The following is a 23,432-nucleotide window of genomic DNA, read 5'->3' as shown; positions in this document are numbered from 1 at the left end:
GCCGAAAACTAACATTTTGTGTGTTGGGAGAAAAGCCGAACGCGAATTCTGCCGTGCTCCTACATTAGATGAGCGCCAACGGCCATACCATGATGAATACACCGGTTCTCGTCCGATCACCGAAGTTAAGCATCATCGGGCCCGGCTAGTACTTGGATGGGTGACCGCCTGGGAAACGCGGGTGCTGTTGGCTCCCTTCCTGTTTTTTTTTTTTTTGTAATGTCGCCAGCCCAATTTTCAAACTACCTTTCTGTTGTGACAAAGATGCTTCCTTAAGCCTTTTAAACTACTGTAATGGTACGAAAATGCAGTAATTAACTCAGTTTGAGGGAGAATGTGCTAACCAAGTTTGCCAAGAAGACTTTGAAAACGACAAAACAGTACGAATCGGCAGGTGATTTCTGAAATACGTCACCGCCTATTGTTGTGTAGCAGTGTAGAGTTCCAAATTTGATTTGTAACCACGAATTTATTCCTTAGTCGTCTCGTCTCGTCTCGTCTCGTCTCGTCCCGCAGACGTTTGTCGTGCTTGCGCTGTCATATGGACCACGACCCGAGCGGCAGCGAGCGGCAGTCGAGCAAAGTCGTGACAAGTCGGGACGGGGACAGGGACAGGGATAGGAATGGTGCGAATGCACTGCAAACTACGCAGACACCTGGTGTGAGAAGAGGCGAGGCGAGGCGAGGCGAGGCGAGGCGAGGAAGCCCACATCGCTACCAGTGGGCCCTCCAGCACGACACTGCCACACCCCGCACAGGCCCTCCGCTGAACACCAGGGACAAGATGCGTCCTCCGCTAGTGTCGAAGGCTACACGCGCCCAGCGAATGACAGGGGGTGCAACGAGCAGCAGTGCGTCTCACACACGCGGCGGTGCGCCCGCCAATTCAGCCGTCACTCTGCTGGGACGCCGGGCGCGCCTCCCCGCGCCGTCCTCGAGGAACTGGCGGTTGCGGAAGGAAGCGCTTTCGTCAAATGCGGCCGAAAACTAACATTTTGTGTGTTGGGAGAAAAGCCGAACGCGAATTCTGCCGTGCTCCTACATTAGATGAGCGCCAACGGCCATACCATGATGAATACACCGGTTCTCGTCCGATCACCGAAGTTAAGCATCATCGGGCCCGGCTAGTACTTGGATGGGTGATCGCCTGGGAAACCCGGGTGCTGTTGGCTCCCTTCCTGTTTTTTTTTTTTTGTAATGTCGCCAGCCCAATTTTCAAACTACATTTCTGTTGTGACAAAGATGCTTCCTTAAGCCTTTTAAACTACTGTAATGGTACGAAAATGCAGTAATTAACTCAGTTTGAGGGAGAATGTGCTAACCAAGTTTGCCAAGAAGACTTTGAAAACGACAAAACAGTACGAATCGGCAGGTGATTTCTGAAATACGTCACCGCCTATTGTTGTGTAGCAGTGTAGAGTTCCAAATTTGATTTGTAACCACGAATTTATTCCTTAGTCGTCTCGTCTCGTCTCGTCTCGTCTCGTCCCGCAGACGTTTGTCGTGCTTGCGCTGTCATATGGACCACGACCCGAGCGGCAGCGAGCGGCAGTCGAGCAAAGTCGGGACAAGTCGGGACGGGGACAGGGACAGGGATAGGAATGGTGCGAATGCACTGCAAACTACGCAGACACCTGGTGTGAGGCGCGGCGAAGCGAGGCGAGGCGAGGAAGCCCACATCGCTACCAGTGGGCCCTCCAGCACGACACTGCCACACCCCGCACAGGCCCTCCGCTGAACACCAGGGACAAGATGCGTCCTCCGCTAGTGTCGAAGGCTACACGCGCCCAGCGAATGACAGGGGGTGCAACGAGCAGCAGTGCGTCTCACACACGCGGCGGTGCGCCCGCCAATTCGGCCGTCACTCTGCTGGGACGCCGGGCGCGCCTCCCCGCGCCGTCCTCGAGGAACTGGCGGTTGCGGAAGGAAGCGCTTTCGTCAAATGCGGCCGAAAACTAACATTTTGTGTGTTGGGAGAAAAGCCGAACGCGAATTCTGCCGTGCTCCTACATTACATGAGCGCCAACGGCCATACCATGATGAATACACCGGTTCTCGTCCGATCACCGAAGTTAAGCATCATCGGGCCCGGCTAGTACTTGGATGGGTGACCGCCTGGGAAACCCAGGTGCTGCTGGCTCCCTTCCTGTTTTTCTTTGTTATGTCGCCAGCCCAATTTTCAAACTACCTTTCTGCTGTGACAAAGATGCTTCCTTAAGCCTTTTAAACTACTGTAATGGTACGAAAATGCAGTAATTAACTCAGTTTGAGGGAGAATGTGCTAACCAAGTTTGCCAAGAAGACTTTGAAAACGACAAAACAGTACGAATCGGCAGGTGATTTCTGAAATACGTCACCGCCTATTGTTGTGTAGGAGTGTAGAGTTCCAAATTTGATTTGTAACCACGAATTTATTCCTTAGTCGTCTCGTCTCGTCTCGTCTCGTCTCGTCCCGCAGACGTTTGTCGTGCTTGCGCTGTCATATGGACCACGACCCGAGCGGCAGCGAGCGGCAGTCGAGCAAAGTCGGGACAAGTCGGGACGGGGACAGGGACAGGGATAGGAATGGTGCGAATGCACTGCAAACACCGCAGACACCTGGTGTGAGGCGAGGCGAGGCGTGGCGAGGCGAGGCGAGGAAGCCCACATCGCTACCAGTGGGCCTTCCAGCACGACACTGCCACACCCCGCACAGGCCCTCCGCTGAACACCAGGGACAAGATGCGTCCTCCGCTAGTGTCGAAGGCTACACGCGCCCAGCGAATGACAGGGGGTGCAACGAGCAGCAGTGCGTCTCACACACGCGGCGGTGCGCCCGCCAATTCGGCCGTCACTCTGCTGGGACGCCGGGCGCGCCTCCCCGCGCCGTCCTCGAGGAACTGGCGGTTGCGGAAGGAAGCGCTTTCGTCAAATGCGGCCGAAAACTAACATTTTGTGTGTTGGGAGAAAAGCCGAACGCGAATTCTGCCGTGCTCCTACATTAGATGAGCGCCAACGGCCATACCATGATGAATACACCGGTTCTCGTCCGATCACCGAAGTTAAGCATCATCGGGCCCGGCTAGTACTTGGATGGGTGACCGCCTGGGAAACGCGGGTGCTGTTGGCTCCCTTCCTGTTTTTTTTTTTTTTGTAATGTCGCCAGCCCAATTTTCAAACTACCTTTCTGTTGTGACAAAGATGCTTCCTTAAGCCTTTTAAACTACTGTAATGGTACGAAAATGCAGTAATTAACTCAGTTTGAGGGAGAATGTGCTAACCAAGTTTGCCAAGAAGACTTTGAAAACGACAAAACAGTACGAATCGGCAGGTGATTTCTGAAATACGTCACCGCCTATTGTTGTGTAGCAGTGTAGAGTTCCAAATTTGATTTGTAACCACGAATTTATTCCTTAGTCGTCTCGTCTCGTCTCGTCTCGTCTCGTCCCGCAGACGTTTGTCGTGCTTGCGCTGTCATATGGACCACGACCCGAGCGGCAGCGAGCGGCAGTCGAGCAAAGTCGTGACAAGTCGGGACGGGGACAGGGACAGGGATAGGAATGGTGCGAATGCACTGCAAACTACGCAGACACCTGGTGTGAGAAGAGGCGAGGCGAGGCGAGGCGAGGCGAGGCGAGGAAGCCCACATCGCTACCAGTGGGCCCTCCAGCACGACACTGCCACACCCCGCACAGGCCCTCCGCTGAACACCAGGGACAAGATGCGTCCTCCGCTAGTGTCGAAGGCTACACGCGCCCAGCGAATGACAGGGGGTGCAACGAGCAGCAGTGCGTCTCACACACGCGGCGGTGCGCCCGCCAATTCGGCCGTCACTCTGCTGGGACGCCGGGCGCGCCTCCCCGCGCCGTCCTCGAGGAACTGGCGGTTGCGGAAGGAAGCGCTTTCGTCAAATGCGGCCGAAAACTAACATTTTGTGTGTTGGGAGAAAAGCCGAACGCGAATTCTGCCGTGCTCCTACATTAGATGAGCGCCAACGGCCATACCATGATGAATACACCGGTTCTCGTCCGATCACCGAAGTTAAGCATCATCGGGCCCGGCTAGTACTTGGATGGGTGATCGCCTGGGAAACCCGGGTGCTGTTGGCTCCCTTCCTGTTTTTTTTTTTTTGTAATGTCGCCAGCCCAATTTTCAAACTACATTTCTGTTGTGACAAAGATGCTTCCTTAAGCCTTTTAAACTACTGTAATGGTACGAAAATGCAGTAATTAACTCAGTTTGAGGGAGAATGTGCTAACCAAGTTTGCCAAGAAGACTTTGAAAACGACAAAACAGTACGAATCGGCAGGTGATTTCTGAAATACGTCACCGCCTATTGTTGTGTAGCAGTGTAGAGTTCCAAATTTGATTTGTAACCACGAATTTATTCCTTAGTCGTCTCGTCTCGTCTCGTCTCGTCTCGTCCCGCAGACGTTTGTCGTGCTTGCGCTGTCATATGGACCACGACCCGAGCGGCAGCGAGCGGCAGTCGAGCAAAGTCGGGACAAGTCGGGACGGGGACAGGGACAGGGATAGGAATGGTGCGAATGCACTGCAAACTACGCAGACACCTGGTGTGAGGCGCGGCGAAGCGAGGCGAGGCGAGGAAGCCCACATCGCTACCAGTGGGCCCTCCAGCACGACACTGCCACACCCCGCACAGGCCCTCCGCTGAACACCAGGGACAAGATGCGTCCTCCGCTAGTGTCGAAGGCTACACGCGCCCAGCGAATGACAGGGGGTGCAACGAGCAGCAGTGCGTCTCACACACGCGGCGGTGCGCCCGCCAATTCGGCCGTCACTCTGCTGGGACGCCGGGCGCGCCTCCCCGCGCCGTCCTCGAGGAACTGGCGGTTGCGGAAGGAAGCGCTTTCGTCAAATGCGGCCGAAAACTAACATTTTGTGTGTTGGGAGAAAAGCCGAACGCGAATTCTGCCGTGCTCCTACATTACATGAGCGCCAACGGCCATACCATGATGAATACACCGGTTCTCGTCCGATCACCGAAGTTAAGCATCATCGGGCCCGGCTAGTACTTGGATGGGTGACCGCCTGGGAAACCCAGGTGCTGCTGGCTCCCTTCCTGTTTTTCTTTGTTATGTCGCCAGCCCAATTTTCAAACTACCTTTCTGCTGTGACAAAGATGCTTCCTTAAGCCTTTTAAACTACTGTAATGGTACGAAAATGCAGTAATTAACTCAGTTTGAGGGAGAATGTGCTAACCAAGTTTGCCAAGAAGACTTTGAAAACGACAAAACAGTACGAATCGGCAGGTGATTTCTGAAATACGTCACCGCCTATTGTTGTGTAGGAGTGTAGAGTTCCAAATTTGATTTGTAACCACGAATTTATTCCTTAGTCGTCTCGTCTCGTCTCGTCTCGTCTCGTCCCGCAGACGTTTGTCGTGCTTGCGCTGTCATATGGACCACGACCCGAGCGGCAGCGAGCGGCAGTCGAGCAAAGTCGGGACAAGTCGGGACGGGGACAGGGACAGGGATAGGAATGGTGCGAATGCACTGCAAACTACGCAGACACCTGGTGTGAGAAGAGGCGAGGCGAGGCGAGGCGAGGCGAGGCGAGGAAGCCCACATCGCTACCAGTGGGCCCTCCAGCACGACACTGCCACACCCCGCACAGGCCCTCCGCTGAACACCAGGGACAAGATGCGTCCTCCGCTAGTGTCGAAGGCTACACGCGCCCAGCGAATGACAGGGGGTGCAACGAGCAGCAGTGCGTCTCACACACGCGGCGGTGCGCCCGCCAATTCGGCCGTCACTCTGCTGGGACGCCGGGCGCGCCTCCCCGCGCCGTCCTCGAGGAACTGGCGGTTGCGGAAGGAAGCGCTTTCGTCAAATGCGGCCGAAAACTAACATTTTGTGTGTTGGGAGAAAAGCCGAACGCGAATTCTGCCGTGCTCCTACATTAGATGAGCGCCAATGGCCATACCATGATGAATACACCGGTTCTCGTCCGATCACCGAAGTTAAGCATCATCGGGCCCGGCTAGTACTTGGATGGGTGACCGCCTGGGAAACGCGGGTGCTGTTGGCTCCCTTCCTGTTTTTTTTTTTTTTTGTAATGTCGCCAGCCCAATTTTCAAACTACCTTTCTGTTGTGACAAAGATGCTTCCTTAAGCCTTTTAAACTACTGTAATGGTACGAAAATGCAGTAATTAACTCAGTTTGAGGGAGAATGTGCTAACTAAGTTTGCCAAGAAGACTTTGAAAACGACAAAACAGTACGAATCGGCAGGTGATTTCTGAAATACGTCACCGCCTATTGTTGTGTAGGAGTGTAGAGTTCCAAATTTGATTTGTAACCACGAATTTATTCCTTAGTCGTCTCGTCTCGTCTCGTCTCGTCTCGTCCCGCAGACGTTTGTCGTGCTTGCGCTGTCATATGGACCACGACCCGAGCGGCAGCGAGCGGCAGTCGAGCAAAGTCGGGACAAGTCGGGACGGGGACAGGGACAGGGATAGGAATGGTGCGAATGCACTGCAAACTACGCAGACACCTGGTGTGAGGCGCGGCGAAGCGAGGCGAGGCGAGGAAGCCCACATCGCTACCAGTGGGCCCTCCAGCACGACACTGCCACACCCCGCACAGGCCCTCCGCTGAACACCAGGGACAAGATGCGTCCTCCGCTAGTGTCGAAGGCTACACGCGCCCAGCGAATGACAGGGGGTGCAACGAGCAGCAGTGCGTCTCACACACGCGGCGGTGCGCCCGCCAATTCGGCCGTCACTCTGCTGGGACGCCGGGCGCGCCTCCCCGCGCCGTCCTCGAGGAACTGGCGGTTGCGGAAGGAAGCGCTTTCGTCAAATGCGGCCGAAAACTAACATTTTGTGTGTTGGGAGAAAAGCCGAACGCGAATTCTGCCGTGCTCCTACATTAGATGAGCGCCAACGGCCATACCATGATGAATACACCGGTTCTCGTCCGATCACCGAAGTTAAGCATCATCGGGCCCGGCTAGTACTTGGATGGGTGACCGCCTGGGAAACGCGGGTGCTGTTGGCTCCCTTCCTGTTTTTTTTTTTTTGTAATGTCGCCAGCCCAATTTTCAAACTACCTTTCTGTTGTGACAGAGATGCTTCCTTAAGCCTTTTAAACTACTGTAATGGTACGAAAATGCAGTAATTAACTCAGTTTGAGGGAGAATGTGCTAACTAAGTTTGCCAAGAAGACTTTGAAAACGACAAAACAGTACGAATCGGCAGGTGATTTCTGAAATACGTCACCGCCTATTGTTGTGTAGGAGTGTAGAGTTCCAAATTTGATTTGTAACCACGAATTTATTCCTTAGTCGTCTCGTCTCGTCTCGTCTCGTCTCGTCCCGCAGACGTTTGTCGTGCTTGCGCTGTCATATGGACCACGACCCGAGCGGCAGCGAGCGGCAGTCGAGCAAAGTCGGGACAAGTCGGGACGGGGACAGGGACAGGGATAGGAATGGTGCGAATGCACTGCAAACTACGCAGACACCTGGTGTGAGGCGCGGCGAAGCGAGGCGAGGCGAGGAAGCCCACATCGCTACCAGTGGGCCCTCCAGCACGACACTGCCACACCCCGCACAGGCCCTCCGCTGAACACCAGGGACAAGATGCGTCCTCCGCTAGTGTCGAAGGCTACACGCGCCCAGCGAATGACAGGGGGTGCAACGAGCAGCAGTGCGTCTCACACACGCGGCGGTGCGCCCGCCAATTCGGCCGTCACTCTGCTGGGACGCCGGGCGCGCCTCCCCGCGCCGTCCTCGAGGAACTGGCGGTTGCGGAAGGAAGCGCTTTCGTCAAATGCGGCCGAAAACTAACATTTTGTGTGTTGGGAGAAAAGCCGAACGCGAATTCTGCCGTGCTCCTACATTAGATGAGCGCCAACGGCCATACCATGATGAATACACCGGTTCTCGTCCGATCACCGAAGTTAAGCATCATCGGGCCCGGCTAGTACTTGGATGGGTGACCGCCTGGGAAACGCGGGTGCTGTTGGCTCCCTTCCTGTTTTTTTTTTTTTTGTAATGTCGCCAGCCCAATTTTCAAACTACCTTTCTGTTGTGACAAAGATGCTTCCTTAAGCCTTTTAAACTACTGTAATGGTACGAAAATGCAGTAATTAACTCAGTTTGAGGGAGAATGTGCTAACCAAGTTTGCCAAGAAGACTTTGAAAACGACAAAACAGTACGAATCGGCAGGTGATTTCTGAAATACGTCACCGCCTATTGTTGTGTAGGAGTGTAGAGTTCCAAATTTGATTTGTAACCACGAATTTATTCCTTAGTCGTCTCGTCTCGTCTCGTCTCGTCTCGTCCCGCAGACGTTTGTCGTGCTTGCGCTGTCATATGGACCACGACCCGAGCGGCAGCGAGCGGCAGTCGAGCAAAGTCGGGACAAGTCGGGACGGGGACAGGGACAGGGATAGGAATGGTGCGAATGCACTGCAAACTACGCAGACACCTGGTGTGAGAAGAGGCGAGGCGAGGCGAGGCGAGGAGAGGCGAGGCGAGGAAGCCCACATCGCTACCAGTGGGCCCTCCAGCACGACACTGCCACACCCCGCACAGGCCCTCCGCTGAACACCAGGGACAAGATGCGTCCTCCGCTAGTGTCGAAGGCTACACGCGCCCAGCGAATGACAGGGGGTGCAACGAGCAGCAGTGCGTCTCACACACGCGGCGGTGCGCCCGCCAATTCGGCCGTCACTCTGCTGGGACGCCGGGCGCGCCTCCCCGCGCCGTCCTCGAGGAACTGGCGGTTGCGGAAGGAAGCGCTTTCGTCAAATGCGGCCGAAAACTAACATTTTGTGTGTTGGGAGAAAAGCCGAACGCGAATTCTGCCGTGCTCCTACATTACATGAGCGCCAACGGCCATACCATGATGAATACACCGGTTCTCGTCCGATCACCGAAGTTAAGCATCATCGGGCCCGGCTAGTACTTGGATGGGTGACCGCCTGGGAAACGCGGGTGCTGTTGGCTCCCTTCCTGTTTTTTTTTTTTTTGTAATGTCGCCAGCCCAATTTTCAAACTACCTTTCTGTTGTGACAAAGATGCTTCCTTAAGCCTTTTAAACTACTGTAATGGTACGAAAATGCAGTAATTAACTCAGTTTGAGGGAGAATGTGCTAACCAAGTTTGCCAAGAAGACTTTGAAAACGACAAAACAGTACGAATCGGCAGGTGATTTCTGAAATACGTCACCGCCTATTGTTGTGTAGGAGTGTAGAGTTCCAAATTTGATTTGTAACCACGAATTTATTCCTTAGTCGTCTCGTCTCGTCTCGTCTCGTCTCGTCCCGCAGACGTTTGTCGTGCTTGCGCTGTCATATGGACCACGACCCGAGCGGCAGCGAGCTGCAGTCGAGCAAAGTCGGGACAAGTCGGGACGGGGACAGGGACAGGGATAGGAATGGTGCGAATGCACTGCAAACTACGCAGACACCTGGTGTGAGAAGAGGCGAGGCGAGGCGAGGCGAGGCGAGGCGAGGCGAGGAAGCCCACATCGCTACCAGTGGGCCCTCCAGCACGACACTGCCACACCCCGCACAGGCCCTCCGCTGAACACCAGGGACAAGATGCGTCCTCCGCTAGTGTCGAAGGCTACACGCGCCCAGCGAATGACAGGGGGTGCAACGAGCAGCAGTGCGTCTCACACACGCGGCGGTGCGCCCGCCAATTCGGCCGTCACTCTGCTGGGACGCCGGGCGCGCCCCCCCGCGCCGTCCTCGAGGAACTGGCGGTTGCGGAAGGAAGCGCTTTCGTCAAATGCGGCCGAAAACTAACATTTTGTGTGTTGGGAGAAAAGCCGAACGCGAATTCTGCCGTGCTCCTACATTAGATGAGCGCCAACGGCCCTACCATGATGAATACACCGGTTCTCGTCCGATCACCGAAGTTAAGCATCATCGGGCCCGGCTAGTACTTGGATGGGTGACCGCCTGGGAAACGCGGGTGCTGTTGGCTCCCTTCCTGTTTTTTTTTTTTGTAATGTTGCCAGCCCAATTTTCAAACTACCTTTCTGTTGTGACAAAGATGCTTCCTTAAGCCTTTTAAACTACTGTAATGGTACGAAAATGCAGTAATTAACTCAGTTTGAGGGAGAATGTGCTAACCAAGTTTGCCAAGAAGACTTTGAAAACGACAAAACAGTACGAATCGGCAGGTGATTTATGAAATACGTCACCGCCTATTGTTGTGTAGGAGTGTAGAGTTCCAAATTTGATTTGTAACCACGAATTTATTCCTTAGTCGTCTCGTCTCGTCTCGTCTCGTCTCGTCCCGCAGACGTTTGTCGTGCTTGCGCTGTCATATGGACCACGACCCGAGCGGCAGCGAGCGGCAGTCGAGCAAAGTCGGGACAAGTCGGGACGGGGACAGGGACAGGGATAGGAATGGTGCGAATGCACTGCAAACTACGCAGACACCTGGTGTGAGGCGAGGCGAGGCGAGGCGAGGCGAGGCGAGGAAGCCCACATCGCTACCAGTGGGCCCTCCAGCACGACACTGCCACACCCCGCACAGGCCCTCCGCTGAACACCAGGGACAAGATGCGTCCTCCGCTAGTGTCGAAGGCTACACGCGCCCAGCGAATGACAGGGGGTGCAACGAGCAGCAGTGCGTCTCACACACGCGGCGGTGCGCCCGCCAATTCGGCCGTCACTCTGCTGGGACGCCGGGCGCGCCTCCCCGCGCCGTCCTCGAGGAACTGGCGGTTGCGGAAGGAAGCGCTTTCGTCAAATGCGGCCGAAAACTAACATTTTGTGTGTTGGGAGAAAAGCCGAACGCGAATTCTGCCGTGCTCCTACATTAGATGAGCGCCAACGGCCATACCATGATGAATACACCGGTTCTCGTCCGATCACCGAAGTTAAGCATCATCGGGCCCGGCTAGTACTTGGATGGGTGACCGCCTGGGAAACCCGGGTGCTGTTGGCTCCCTTCCTGTTTTTTTTTTTGTTATGTCGCCATCCCAATTTTCAAACTACCTTTCTGTTGTGACAAAGATGCTTCCTTAAGCATTTTAAACTACTGTAATGGTACGAAAATGCAGTAATTAACTCAGTTTGAGGGAGAATGTGCTAACCAAGTTTGCCAAGAAGACTTTGAAAACGACAAAACAGTACGAATCGGCAGGTGATTTCTGAAATACGTCACCGCCTATTGTTGTGTAGGAGTGTAGAGTTCCAAATTTGATTTGTAACCACGAATATATTCCTTAGTCTTCTCGTCTCGTCTCGTCTCGTCTCGTCCCGCAGACGTTTGTCGTGCTTGCGCTGTCATATGGACCACGACCCGAGCGGCAGCGAGCGGCAGTCGAGCAAAGTCGGGACAAGTCGGGACGGGGACAGGGACAGGGATAGGAATGGTGCGAATGCACTGCAAACTACGCAGACACCTGGTGTGAGGCGAGGCGAGGCGAGGCGAGGCGAGGCGAGGAAGCCCACATCGCTACCAGTGGGCCCTCCAGCACGACACTGCCACACCCCGCACAGGCCCTCCGCTGAACACCAGGGACAAGATGCGTCCTCCGCTAGTGTCGAAGGCTACACGCGCCCAGCGAATGACAGGGGGTGCAACGAGCAGCAGTGCGTCTCACACACGCGGCGGTGCGCCCGCCAATTCGGCCGTCACTCTGCTGGGACGCCGGGCGCGCCTCCCCGCGCCGTCCTCGAGGAACTGGCGGTTGCGGAAGGAAGCGCTTTCGTCAAATGCGGCCGAAAACTAACATTTTGTGTGTGTGAGAAAAGCCGAACGCGAATTCTGCCGTGCTCCTACATTAGATGAGCGCCAACGGCCATACCATGATGAATACACCGGTTCTCGTCCGATCACCGAAGTTAAGCATCATCGGGCCCGGCTAGTACTTGGATGGGTGACCGCCTGGGAAACCCGGGTGCTGCTGGCTCCCTTCCTGTTTTTTTTTAGTTATGTCGCCAGCCCAATTTTCAAACTACCTTTCTGTTGTGACAAAGATGCTTCCTTAAGCCTTTTAAACTACTGTAATGGTACGAAAATGCAGTAATTAACTCAGTTTGAGGGAGAATGTGCTAACCAAGTTTGCCAAGAAGACTTTGAAAACGACAAAACAGTACGAATCGGCAGGTGATTTCCGAAATACGTCACCGCCTATTGTTGTGTAGGAGTGTAGAGTTCCAAATTTGATTTGTAACCACGAATTTATTCCTTAGTCGTCTCGTGTCGTCTCGTCTCGTCTCGTCCCGCAGACGTTTGTCGTGCTTGCGCTGTCATATGGACCACGACCCGAGCGGCAGCGAGCGGCAGTCGAGCAAAGTCGGGACAAGTCGGGACGGGGACAGGGACAGGGATAGGAATGGTGCGAATGCACTGCAAACTACGCAGACACCTGGTGTGAGGCGCGGCGAAGCGAGGCGAGGCGAGGAAGCCCACATCGCTACCAGTGGGCCCTCCAGCACGACACTGCCACACCCCGCACAGGCCCTCCGCTGAACACCAGGGACAAGATGCGTCCTCCGCTAGTGTCGAAGGCTACACGCGCCCAGCGAATGACAGGGGGTGCAACGAGCAGCAGTGCGTCTCACACACGCGGCGGTGCGCCCGCCAATTCGGCCGTCACTCTGCTGGGACGCCGGGCGCGCCTCCCCGCGCCGTCCTCGAGGAACTGGCGGTTGCGGAAGGAAGCGCTTTCGTCAAATGCGGCCGAAAACTAACATTTTGTGTGTTGGGAGAAAAGCCGAACGCGAATTCTGCCGTGCTCCTACATTACATGAGCGCCAACGGCCATACCATGATGAATACACCGGTTCTCGTCCGATCACCGAAGTTAAGCATCATCGGGCCCGGCTAGTACTTGGATGGGTGACCGCCTGGGAAACCCAGGTGCTGCTGGCTCCCTTCCTGTTTTTCTTTGTTATGTCGCCAGCCCAATTTTCAAACTACCTTTCTGCTGTGACAAAGATGCTTCCTTAAGCCTTTTAAACTACTGTAATGGTACGAAAATGCAGTAATTAACTCAGTTTGAGGGAGAATGTGCTAACCAAGTTTGCCAAGAAGACTTTGAAAACGACAAAACAGTACGAATCGGCAGGTGATTTCTGAAATACGTCACCGCCTATTGTTGTGTAGGAGTGTAGAGTTCCAAATTTGATTTGTAACCACGAATTTATTCCTTAGTCGTCTCGTCTCGTCTCGTCTCGTCTCGTCCCGCAGACGTTTGTCGTGCTTGCGCTGTCATATGGACCACGACCCGAGCGGCAGCGAGCGGCAGTCGAGCAAAGTCGGGACAAGTCGGGACGGGGACAGGGACAGGGATAGGAATGGTGCGAATGCACTGCAAACTACGCAGACACCTGGTGTGAGAAGAGGCGAGGCGAGGCGAGGCGAGGCGAGGCGAGGAAGCCCACATCGCTACCAGTGGGCCCTCCAGCACGACACTGCCACACCCCGCACAGGCCCTCCGCTGAACACCAGGGACAAGATGCGTCCTCCGCTAGTGTCGAAGGCTACACGCGCCCAGCGAATGACAGGGGGTGCAACGAGCAGCAGTGCGTCTCACACACGCGGCGGTGCGCCCGCCAATTCGGCCGTCACTCTGCTGGGACGCCGGGCGCGCCTCCCCGCGCCGTCCTCGAGGAACTGGCGGTTGCGGAAGGAAGCGCTTTCGTCAAATGCGGCCGAAAACTAACATTTTGTGTGTTGGGAGAAAAGCCGAACGCGAATTCTGCCGTGCTCCTACATTAGATGAGCGCCAATGGCCATACCATGATGAATACACCGGTTCTCGTCCGATCACCGAAGTTAAGCATCATCGGGCCCGGCTAGTACTTGGATGGGTGACCGCCTGGGAAACGCGGGTGCTGTTGGCTCCCTTCCTGTTTTTTTTTTTTTTTGTAATGTCGCCAGCCCAATTTTCAAACTACCTTTCTGTTGTGACAAAGATGCTTCCTTAAGCCTTTTAAACTACTGTAATGGTACGAAAATGCAGTAATTAACTCAGTTTGAGGGAGAATGTGCTAACTAAGTTTGCCAAGAAGACTTTGAAAACGACAAAACAGTACGAATCGGCAGGTGATTTCTGAAATACGTCACCGCCTATTGTTGTGTAGGAGTGTAGAGTTCCAAATTTGATTTGTAACCACGAATTTATTCCTTAGTCGTCTCGTCTCGTCTCGTCTCGTCTCGTCCCGCAGACGTTTGTCGTGCTTGCGCTGTCATATGGACCACGACCCGAGCGGCAGCGAGCGGCAGTCGAGCAAAGTCGGGACAAGTCGGGACGGGGACAGGGACAGGGATAGGAATGGTGCGAATGCACTGCAAACTACGCAGACACCTGGTGTGAGGCGCGGCGAAGCGAGGCGAGGCGAGGAAGCCCACATCGCTACCAGTGGGCCCTCCAGCACGACACTGCCACACCCCGCACAGGCCCTCCGCTGAACACCAGGGACAAGATGCGTCCTCCGCTAGTGTCGAAGGCTACACGCGCCCAGCGAATGACAGGGGGTGCAACGAGCAGCAGTGCGTCTCACACACGCGGCGGTGCGCCCGCCAATTCGGCCGTCACTCTGCTGGGACGCCGGGCGCGCCTCCCCGCGCCGTCCTCGAGGAACTGGCGGTTGCGGAAGGAAGCGCTTTCGTCAAATGCGGCCGAAAACTAACATTTTGTGTGTTGGGAGAAAGCCGAACGCGAATTCTGCCGTGCTCCTACATTAGATGAGCGCCAATGGCCATACCATGATGAATACACCGGTTCTCGTCCGATCACCGAAGTTAAGCATCATCGGGCCCGGCTAGTACTTGGATGGGTGACCGCCTGGGAAACGCGGGTGCTGTTGGCTCCCTTCCTGTTTTTTTTTTTTTTTGTAATGTCGCCAGCCCAATTTTCAAACTACCTTTCTGTTGTGACAAAGATGCTTCCTTAAGCCTTTTAAACTACTGTAATGGTACGAAAATGCAGTAATTAACTCAGTTTGAGGGAGAATGTGCTAACTAAGTTTGCCAAGAAGACTTTGAAAACGACAAAACAGTACGAATCGGCAGGTGATTTCTGAAATACGTCACCGCCTATTGTTGTGTAGGAGTGTAGAGTTCCAAATTTGATTTGTAACCACGAATTTATTCCTTAGTCGTCTCGTCTCGTCTCGTCTCGTCTCGTCCCGCAGACGTTTGTCGTGCTTGCGCTGTCATATGGACCACGACCCGAGCGGCAGCGAGCGGCAGTCGAGCAAAGTCGGGACAAGTCGGGACGGGGACAGGGACAGGGATAGGAATGGTGCGAATGCACTGCAAACTACGCAGACACCTGGTGTGAGAAGAGGCGAGGCGAGGCGAGGCGAGGCGAGGCGAGGAAGCCCACATCGCTACCAGTGGGCCCTCCAGCACGACACTGCCACACCCCGCACAGGCCCTCCGCTGAACACCAGGGACAAGATGCGTCCTCCGCTAGTGTCGAAGGCTACACGCGCCCAGCGAATGACAGGGGGTGCAACGAGCAGCAGTGCGTCTCACACACGCGGCGGTGCGCCCGCCAATTCGGCCGTCACTCTGCTGGGACGCCGGGCGCGCCTCCCCGCGCCGTCCTCGAGGAACTGGCGGTTGCGGAAGGAAGCGCTTTCATCAAATGCGGCCGAAAACTAACATTTTGTGTGTTGGGAGAAAAGCCGAACGCGAATTCTGCCGTGCTCCTACATTAGATGAGCGCCAATGGCCATACCATGATGAATACACCGGTTCTCGTCCGATCACCGAAGTTAAGCATCATCGGGCCCGGCTAGTACTTGGATGGGTGACCGCCTGGGAAACGCGGGTGCTGTTGGCTCCCTTCCTGTTTTTTTTTTTTTTTTGTAATGTCGCCAGCCCAATTTTCAAACTACCTTTCTGTTGTGACAAAGATGCTTCCTTAAGCCTTTTAAACTACTGTAATGGTACGAAAATGCAGTAATTAACTCAGTTTGAGGGAGAATGTGCTAACTAAGTTTGCCAAGAAGACTTTGAAAACGACAAAACAGTACGAATCGGCAGGTGATTTCTGAAATACGTCACCGCCTATTGTTGTGTAGGAGTGTAGAGTTCCAAATTTGATTTGTAACCACGAATTTATTCCTTAGTCGTCTCGTCTCGTCTCGTCTCGTCTCGTCCCGCAGACGTTTGTCGTGCTTGCGCTGTCATATGGACCACGACCCGAGCGGCAGCGAGCGGCAGTCGAGCAAAGTCGGGACAAGTCGGGACGGGGACAGGGACAGGGATAGGAATGGTGCGAATGCACTGCAAACTACGCAGACACCTGGTGTGAGAAGAGGCGAGGCGAGGCGAGGCGAGGCGAGGCGAGGAAGCCCACATCGCTACCAGTGGGCCCTCCAGCACGACACTGCCACACCCCGCACAGGCCCTCCGCTGAACACCAGGGACAAGATGCGTCCTCCGCTAGTGTCGAAGGCTACACGCGCCCAGCGAATGACAGGGGGTGCAACGAGCAGCAGTGCGTCTCACACACGCGGCGGTGCGCCCGCCAATTCGGCCGTCACTCTGCTGGGACGCCGGGCGCGCCTCCCCGCGCCGTCCTCGAGGAACTGGCGGTTGCGGAAGGAAGCGCTTTCGTCAAATGCGGCCGAAAACTAACATTTTGTGTGTTGGGAGAAAAGCCGAACGCGAATTCTGCCGTGCTCCTACATTACATGAGCGCCAACGGCCATACCATGATGAATACACCGGTTCTCGTCCGATCACCGAAGTTAAGCATCATCGGGCCCGGCTAGTACTTGGATGGGTGACCGCCTGGGAAACGCGGGTGCTGTTGGCTCCCTTCCTGTTTTTTTTTTTTTTGTAATGTCGCCAGCCCAATTTTCAAACTACCTTTCTGTTGTGACAAAGATGCTTCCTTAAGCCTTTTAAACTACTGTAATGGTACGAAAATGCAGTAATTAACTCAGTTTGAGGGAGAATGTGCTAACCAAGTTTGCCAAGAAGACTTTGAAAACGACAAAACAGTACGAATCGGCAGGTGATTTCTGAAATACGTCACCGCCTATTGTTGTGTAGGAGTGTAGAGTTCCAAATTTGATTTGTAACCACGAATTTATTCCTTAGTCGTCTCGTCTCGTCTCGTCTCGTCTCGTCTCGTCCCGCAGACGTTTGTCGTGCTTGCGCTGTCATATGGACCACGACCCGAGCGGCAGCGAGCGGCAGTCGAGCAAAGTCGGGACAAGTCGGGACGGGGACAGGGACAGGGATAGGAATGGTGCGAATGCACTGCAAACTACGCAGACACCTGGTGTGAGAAGAGGCGAGGCGAGGCGAGGCGAGGCGAGGCGAGGAAGCCCACATCGCTACCAGTGGGCCCTCCAGCACGACACTGCCACACCCCGCACAGGCCCTCCGCTGAACACCAGGGACAAGATGCGTCCTCCGCTAGTGTCGAAGGCTACACGCGCCCAGCGAATGACAGGGGGTGCAACGAGCAGCAGTGCGTCTCACACACGCGGCGGTGCGCCCGCCAATTCGGCCGTCACTCTGCTGGGACGCCGGGCGCGCCTCCCCGCGCCGTCCTCGAGGAACTGGCGGTTGCGGAAGGAAGCGCTTTCGTCAAATGCGGCCGAAAACTAACATTTTGTGTGTTGGGAGAAAAGCCGAACGCGAATTCTGCCGTGCTCCTACATTACATGAGCGCCAACGGCCATACCATGATGAATACACCGGTTCTCGTCCGATCACCGAAGTTAAGCATCATCGGGCCCGGCTAGTACTTGGATGGGTGACCGCCTGGGAAACGCGGGTGCTGTTGGCTCCCTTCCTGTTTTTTTTTTTTTTTGTAATGTCGCCAGCCCAATTTTCAAACTACCTTTCTGTTGTGACAAAGATGCTTCCTTAAGCCTTTTAAACTACTGTAATGGTACGAAAATGCAGTAATTAACTCAGTTTGAGGGAGAATGTGCTAACCAAGTTTGCCAAGAAGACTTTGAAAACGACAAAACAGTACGAATCGGCAGGTGATTTCTGAAATACGTCACCGCCTATTGTTGTGTAGGAGTGTAGAGTTCCAAATTTGATTTGTAACCACGAATTTATTCCTTAGTCGTCTCGTCTCGTCTCGTCTCGTCTCGTCTCGTCCCGCAGACGTTTGTCGTGCTTGCGCTGTCATATGGACCACGACCCGAGCGGCAGCGAGCGGCAGTCGAGCAAAGTCGGGACAAGTCGGGACGGGGACAGGGACAGGGATAGGAATGGTGCGAATGCACTGCAAACTACGCAGACACCTGGTGTGAGAAGAGGCGAGGCGAGGCGAGGCGAGGCGAGGCGAGGAAGCCCACATCGCTACCAGTGGGCCCTCCAGCACGACACTGCCACACCCCGCACAGGCCCTCCGCTGAACACCAGGGACAAGATGCGTCCTCCGCTAGTGTCGAAGGCTACACGCGCCCAGCGAATGACAGGGGGTGCAACGAGCAGCAGTGCGTCTCACACACGCGGCGGTGCGCCCGCCAATTCGGCCGTCACTCTGCTGGGACGCCGGGCGCGCCTCCCCGCGCCGTCCTCGAGGAACTGGCGGTTGCGGAAGGAAGCGCTTTCGTCAAATGCGGCCGAAAACTAACATTTTGTGTGTTGGGAGAAAAGCCGAACGCGAATTCTGCCGTGCTCCTACATTAGATGAGCGCCAACGGCCATACCATGATGAATACACCGGTTCTCGTCCGATCACCGAAGTTAAGCATCATCGGGCCCGGCTAGTACTTGGATGGGTGACCGCCTGGGAAACGCGGGTGCTGTTGGCTCCCTTCCTGTTTTTTTTTTTTTTGTAATGTCGCCAGCCCAATTTTCAAACTACCTTTCTGTTGTGACAAAGATGCTTCCTTAAGCCTTTTAAACTACTGTAATGGTACGAAAATGCAGTAATTAACTCAGTTTGAGGGAGAATGTGCTAACCAAGTTTGCCAAGAAGACTTTGAAAACGACAAAACAGTACGAATCGGCAGGTGATTTCTGAAATACGTCACCGCCTATTGTTGTGTAGGAGTGTAGAGTTCCAAATTTGATTTGTAACCACGAATTTATTCCTTAGTCGTCTCGTCTCGTCTCGTCTCGTCTCGTCCCGCAGACGTTTGTCGTGCTTGCGCTGTCATATGGACCACGACCCGAGCGGCAGCGAGCGGCAGTCGAGCAAAGTCGGGACAAGTCGGGACGGGGACAGGGACAGGGATAGGAATGGTGCGAATGCACTGCAAACTACGCAGACACCTGGTGTGAGAAGAGGCGAGGCGAGGCGAGGCGAGGCGAGGCGAAGCGAGGAAGCCCACATCGCTACCAGTGGGCCCTCCAGCACGACACTGCCACACCCCGCACAGGCCCTCCGCTGAACACCAGGGACAAGATGCGTCCTCCGCTAGTGTCGAAGGCTACACGCGCCCAGCGAATGACAGGGGGTGCAACGAGCAGCAGTGCGTCTCACACACGCGGCGGTGCGCCCGCCAATTCGGCCGTCACTCTGCTGGGACGCCGGGCGCGCCTCCCCGCGCCGTCCTCGAGGAACTGGCGGTTGCGGAAGGAAGCGCTTTCGTCAAATGCGGCCGAAAACTAACATTTTGTGTGTTGGGAGAAAAGCCGAACGCGAATTCTGCCGTGCTCCTACATTACATGAGCGCCAACGGCCATACCATGATGAATACACCGGTTCTCGTCCGATCACCGAAGTTAAGCATCATCGGGCCCGGCTAGTACTTGGATGGGTGACCGCCTGGGAAACGCGGGTGCTGTTGGCTCCCTTCCTGTTTTTTTTTTTTTTGTAATGTCGCCAGCCCAATTTTCAAACTACCTTTCTGTTGTGACAAAGATGCTTCCTTAAGCCTTTTAAACTACTGTAATGGTACGAAAATGCAGTAATTAACTCAGTTTGAGGGAGAATGTGCTAACCAAGTTTGCCAAGAAGACTTTGAAAACGACAAAACAGTACGAATCGGCAGGTGATTTCTGAAATACGTCACCGCCTATTGTTGTGTAGGAGTGTAGAGTTCCAAATTTGATTTGTAACCACGAATTTATTCCTTAGTCGTCTCGTCTCGTCTCGTCTCGTCTCGTCCCGCAGACGTTTGTCGTGCTTGCGCTGTCATATGGACCACGACCCGAGCGGCAGCGAGCTGCAGTCGAGCAAAGTCGGGACAAGTCGGGACGGGGACAGGGACAGGGATAGGAATGGTGCGAATGCACTGCAAACTACGCAGACACCTGGTGTGAGAAGAGGCGAGGCGAGGCGAGGCGAGGCGAGGCGAGGCGAGGAAGCCCACATCGCTACCAGTGGGCCCTCCAGCACGACACTGCCACACCCCGCACAGGCCCTCCGCTGAACACCAGGGACAAGATGCGTCCTCCGCTAGTGTCGAAGGCTACACGCGCCCAGCGAATGACAGGGGGTGCAACGAGCAGCAGTGCGTCTCACACACGCGGCGGTGCGCCCGCCAATTCGGCCGTCACTCTGCTGGGACGCCGGGCGCGCCTCCCCGCGCCGTCCTCGAGGAACTGGCGGTTGCGGAAGGAAGCGCTTTCGTCAAATGCGGCCGAAAACTAACATTTTGTGTGTTGGGAGAAAAGCCGAACGCGAATTCTGCCGTGCTCCTACATTAGATGAGCGCCAACGGCCATACCATGATGAATACACCGGTTCTCGTCCGATCACCGAAGTTAAGCATCATCGGGCCCGGCTAGTACTTGGATGGGTGACCGCCTGGGAAACCCGGGTGCTGTTGGCTCCCTTCCTGTTTTTTTTTTTGTTATGTCGCCATCCCAATTTTCAAACTACCTTTCTGTTGTGACAAAGATGCTTCCTTAAGCATTTTAAACTACTGTAATGGTACGAAAATGCAGTAATTAACTCAGTTTGAGGGAGAATGTGCTAACCAAGTTTGCCAAGAAGACTTTGAAAACGACAAAACAGTACGAATCGGCAGGTGATTTCTGAAATACGTCACCGCCTATTGTTGTGTAGGAGTGTAGAGTTCCAAATTTGATTTGTAACCACGAATATATTCCTTAGTCTTCTCGTCTCGTCTCGTCTCGTCTCGTCCCGCAGACGTTTGTCGTGCTTGCGCTGTCATATGGACCACGACCCGAGCGGCAGCGAGCGGCAGTCGAGCAAAGTCGGGACAAGTCGGGACGGGGACAGGGACAGGGATAGGAATGGTGCGAATGCACTGCAAACTACGCAGACACCTGGTGTGAGGCGAGGCGAGGCGAGGCGAGGCGAGGCGAGGAAGCCCACATCGCTACCAGTGGGCCCTCCAGCACGACACTGCCACACCCCGCACAGGCCCTCCGCTGAACACCAGGGACAAGATGCGTCCTCCGCTAGTGTCGAAGGCTACACGCGCCCAGCGAATGACAGGGGGTGCAACGAGCAGCAGTGCGTCTCACACACGCGGCGGTGCGCCCGCCAATTCGGCCGTCACTCTGCTGGGACGCCGGGCGCGCCTCCCCGCGCCGTCCTCGAGGAACTGGCGGTTGCGGAAGGAAGCGCTTTCGTCAAATGCGGCCGAAAACTAACATTTTGTGTGTGTGAGAAAAGCCGAACGCGAATTCTGCCGTGCTCCTACATTAGATGAGCGCCAACGGCCATACCATGATGAATACACCGGTTCTCGTCCGATCACCGAAGTTAAGCATCATCGGGCCCGGCTAGTACTTGGATGGGTGACCGCCTGGGAAACCCGGGTGCTGCTGGCTCCCTTCCTGTTTTTTTTTAGTTATGTCGCCAGCCCAATTTTCAAACTACCTTTCTGTTGTGACAAAGATGCTTCCTTAAGCCTTTTAAACTACTGTAATGGTACGAAAATGCAGTAATTAACTCAGTTTGAGGGAGAATGTGCTAACCAAGTTTGCCAAGAAGACTTTGAAAACGACAAAACAGTACGAATCGGCAGGTGATTTCCGAAATACGTCACCGCCTATTGTTGTGTAGGAGTGTAGAGTTCCAAATTTGATTTGTAACCACGAATTTATTCCTTAGTCGTCTCGTGTCGTCTCGTCTCGTCTCGTCCCGCAGACGTTTGTCGTGCTTGCGCTGTCATATGGACCACGACCCGAGCGGCAGCGAGCGGCAGTCGAGCAAAGTCGGGACAAGTCGGGACGGGGACAGGGACAGGGATAGGAATGGTGCGAATGCACTGCAAACTACGCAGACACCTGGTGTGAGGCGCGGCGAAGCGAGGCGAGGCGAGGAAGCCCACATCGCTACCAGTGGGCCCTCCAGCACGACACTGCCACACCCCGCACAGGCCCTCCGCTGAACACCAGGGACAAGATGCGTCCTCCGCTAGTGTCGAAGGCTACACGCGCCCAGCGAATGACAGGGGGTGCAACGAGCAGCAGTGCGTCTCACACACGCGGCGGTGCGCCCGCCAATTCGGCCGTCACTCTGCTGGGACGCCGGGCGCGCCTCCCCGCGCCGTCCTCGAGGAACTGGCGGTTGCGGAAGGAAGCGCTTTCGTCAAATGCGGCCGAAAACTAACATTTTGTGTGTTGGGAGAAAAGCCGAACGCGAATTCTGCCGTGCTCCTACATTACATGAGCGCCAACGGCCATACCATGATGAATACACCGGTTCTCGTCCGATCACCGAAGTTAAGCATCATCGGGCCCGGCTAGTACTTGGATGGGTGACCGCCTGGGAAACCCAGGTGCTGCTGGCTCCCTTCCTGTTTTTCTTTGTTATGTCGCCAGCCCAATTTTCAAACTACCTTTCTGCTGTGACAAAGATGCTTCCTTAAGCCTTTTAAACTACTGTAATGGTACGAAAATGCAGTAATTAACTCAGTTTGAGGGAGAATGTGCTAACCAAGTTTGCCAAGAAGACTTTGAAAACGACAAAACAGTACGAATCGGCAGGTGATTTCTGAAATACGTCACCGCCTATTGTTGTGTAGGAGTGTAGAGTTCCAAATTTGATTTGTAACCACGAATTTATTCCTTAGTCGTCTCGTCTCGTCTCGTCTCGTCTCGTCCCGCAGACGTTTGTCGTGCTTGCGCTGTCATATGGACCACGACCCGAGCGGCAGCGAGCGGCAGTCGAGCAAAGTCGGGACAAGTCGGGACGGGGACAGGGACAGGGATAGGAATGGTGCGAATGCACTGCAAACTACGCAGACACCTGGTGTGAGAAGAGGCGAGGCGAGGCGAGGCGAGGCGAGGCGAGGAAGCCCACATCGCTACCAGTGGGCCCTCCAGCACGACACTGCCACACCCCGCACAGGCCCTCCGCTGAACACCAGGGACAAGATGCGTCCTCCGCTAGTGTCGAAGGCTACACGCGCCCAGCGAATGACAGGGGGTGCAACGAGCAGCAGTGCGTCTCACACACGCGGCGGTGCGCCCGCCAATTCGGCCGTCACTCTGCTGGGACGCCGGGCGCGCCTCCCCGCGCCGTCCTCGAGGAACTGGCGGTTGCGGAAGGAAGCGCTTTCGTCAAATGCGGCCGAAAACTAACATTTTGTGTGTTGGGAGAA

At 55.0% G+C, this 23,432-nt stretch overlaps 24 non-coding genes across 24 annotated transcripts; all 24 read left to right on the top strand.

Moving 5' to 3' along the window:
• Positions 1 to 74: 74 nt before the first annotated feature.
• On the top strand, positions 75 to 193 carry LOC126154720 (5S ribosomal RNA). The gene has a single exon (XR_007532260.1). It is a non-coding gene; the product is annotated as a 5S ribosomal RNA (ribosomal RNA).
• An 860-nt stretch (positions 194 to 1,053) lies between these two features.
• Positions 1,054 to 1,172, top strand: LOC126155879 (5S ribosomal RNA). Its single transcript, XR_007533312.1, has one exon. It is a non-coding gene; the product is annotated as a 5S ribosomal RNA (ribosomal RNA).
• Positions 1,173 to 2,021: 849 nt separating this feature from the next.
• LOC126155868 (5S ribosomal RNA) lies at positions 2,022 to 2,140 on the top strand. The gene has a single exon (XR_007533301.1). It is a non-coding gene; the product is annotated as a 5S ribosomal RNA (ribosomal RNA).
• An 850-nt stretch (positions 2,141 to 2,990) lies between these two features.
• LOC126154719 (5S ribosomal RNA) lies at positions 2,991 to 3,109 on the top strand. The gene has a single exon (XR_007532259.1). It is a non-coding gene; the product is annotated as a 5S ribosomal RNA (ribosomal RNA).
• Positions 3,110 to 3,969: 860 nt separating this feature from the next.
• LOC126155878 (5S ribosomal RNA) lies at positions 3,970 to 4,088 on the top strand. Its single transcript, XR_007533311.1, has one exon. It is a non-coding gene; the product is annotated as a 5S ribosomal RNA (ribosomal RNA).
• An 849-nt stretch (positions 4,089 to 4,937) lies between these two features.
• On the top strand, positions 4,938 to 5,056 carry LOC126155866 (5S ribosomal RNA). Its single transcript, XR_007533300.1, has one exon. It is a non-coding gene; the product is annotated as a 5S ribosomal RNA (ribosomal RNA).
• An 855-nt stretch (positions 5,057 to 5,911) lies between these two features.
• On the top strand, positions 5,912 to 6,030 carry LOC126154823 (5S ribosomal RNA). The gene has a single exon (XR_007532356.1). It is a non-coding gene; the product is annotated as a 5S ribosomal RNA (ribosomal RNA).
• An 851-nt stretch (positions 6,031 to 6,881) lies between these two features.
• Positions 6,882 to 7,000, top strand: LOC126154718 (5S ribosomal RNA). The gene has a single exon (XR_007532258.1). It is a non-coding gene; the product is annotated as a 5S ribosomal RNA (ribosomal RNA).
• Positions 7,001 to 7,849: 849 nt separating this feature from the next.
• LOC126154717 (5S ribosomal RNA) lies at positions 7,850 to 7,968 on the top strand. Its single transcript, XR_007532257.1, has one exon. It is a non-coding gene; the product is annotated as a 5S ribosomal RNA (ribosomal RNA).
• Positions 7,969 to 8,833: 865 nt separating this feature from the next.
• Positions 8,834 to 8,952, top strand: LOC126154716 (5S ribosomal RNA). Its single transcript, XR_007532256.1, has one exon. It is a non-coding gene; the product is annotated as a 5S ribosomal RNA (ribosomal RNA).
• An 865-nt stretch (positions 8,953 to 9,817) lies between these two features.
• On the top strand, positions 9,818 to 9,936 carry LOC126155054 (5S ribosomal RNA). Its single transcript, XR_007532572.1, has one exon. It is a non-coding gene; the product is annotated as a 5S ribosomal RNA (ribosomal RNA).
• An 853-nt stretch (positions 9,937 to 10,789) lies between these two features.
• On the top strand, positions 10,790 to 10,908 carry LOC126155699 (5S ribosomal RNA). Its single transcript, XR_007533144.1, has one exon. It is a non-coding gene; the product is annotated as a 5S ribosomal RNA (ribosomal RNA).
• An 851-nt stretch (positions 10,909 to 11,759) lies between these two features.
• Positions 11,760 to 11,878, top strand: LOC126154754 (5S ribosomal RNA). The gene has a single exon (XR_007532292.1). It is a non-coding gene; the product is annotated as a 5S ribosomal RNA (ribosomal RNA).
• Positions 11,879 to 12,724: 846 nt separating this feature from the next.
• On the top strand, positions 12,725 to 12,843 carry LOC126155865 (5S ribosomal RNA). The gene has a single exon (XR_007533299.1). It is a non-coding gene; the product is annotated as a 5S ribosomal RNA (ribosomal RNA).
• Positions 12,844 to 13,698: 855 nt separating this feature from the next.
• On the top strand, positions 13,699 to 13,817 carry LOC126154820 (5S ribosomal RNA). The gene has a single exon (XR_007532354.1). It is a non-coding gene; the product is annotated as a 5S ribosomal RNA (ribosomal RNA).
• Positions 13,818 to 14,667: 850 nt separating this feature from the next.
• LOC126154819 (5S ribosomal RNA) lies at positions 14,668 to 14,786 on the top strand. The gene has a single exon (XR_007532353.1). It is a non-coding gene; the product is annotated as a 5S ribosomal RNA (ribosomal RNA).
• An 861-nt stretch (positions 14,787 to 15,647) lies between these two features.
• LOC126154818 (5S ribosomal RNA) lies at positions 15,648 to 15,766 on the top strand. The gene has a single exon (XR_007532352.1). It is a non-coding gene; the product is annotated as a 5S ribosomal RNA (ribosomal RNA).
• Positions 15,767 to 16,628: 862 nt separating this feature from the next.
• LOC126154715 (5S ribosomal RNA) lies at positions 16,629 to 16,747 on the top strand. The gene has a single exon (XR_007532255.1). It is a non-coding gene; the product is annotated as a 5S ribosomal RNA (ribosomal RNA).
• An 865-nt stretch (positions 16,748 to 17,612) lies between these two features.
• On the top strand, positions 17,613 to 17,731 carry LOC126154714 (5S ribosomal RNA). The gene has a single exon (XR_007532254.1). It is a non-coding gene; the product is annotated as a 5S ribosomal RNA (ribosomal RNA).
• An 866-nt stretch (positions 17,732 to 18,597) lies between these two features.
• LOC126154713 (5S ribosomal RNA) lies at positions 18,598 to 18,716 on the top strand. Its single transcript, XR_007532253.1, has one exon. It is a non-coding gene; the product is annotated as a 5S ribosomal RNA (ribosomal RNA).
• An 865-nt stretch (positions 18,717 to 19,581) lies between these two features.
• Positions 19,582 to 19,700, top strand: LOC126154712 (5S ribosomal RNA). Its single transcript, XR_007532252.1, has one exon. It is a non-coding gene; the product is annotated as a 5S ribosomal RNA (ribosomal RNA).
• Positions 19,701 to 20,565: 865 nt separating this feature from the next.
• Positions 20,566 to 20,684, top strand: LOC126155698 (5S ribosomal RNA). The gene has a single exon (XR_007533143.1). It is a non-coding gene; the product is annotated as a 5S ribosomal RNA (ribosomal RNA).
• Positions 20,685 to 21,535: 851 nt separating this feature from the next.
• LOC126154753 (5S ribosomal RNA) lies at positions 21,536 to 21,654 on the top strand. The gene has a single exon (XR_007532291.1). It is a non-coding gene; the product is annotated as a 5S ribosomal RNA (ribosomal RNA).
• Positions 21,655 to 22,500: 846 nt separating this feature from the next.
• Positions 22,501 to 22,619, top strand: LOC126155864 (5S ribosomal RNA). Its single transcript, XR_007533298.1, has one exon. It is a non-coding gene; the product is annotated as a 5S ribosomal RNA (ribosomal RNA).
• The last annotated feature ends 813 nt before the right edge of the window (positions 22,620 to 23,432 follow it).

The sequence above is a fragment of the Schistocerca cancellata genome, unplaced genomic scaffold (assembly GCF_023864275.1).
Source record: "Schistocerca cancellata isolate TAMUIC-IGC-003103 unplaced genomic scaffold, iqSchCanc2.1 HiC_scaffold_1100, whole genome shotgun sequence".
In the NCBI taxonomy this organism is placed as follows: domain Eukaryota; kingdom Metazoa; phylum Arthropoda; class Insecta; order Orthoptera; family Acrididae; genus Schistocerca; species Schistocerca cancellata.
This window is presented reverse-complemented; position numbering and strand designations above follow the sequence as displayed.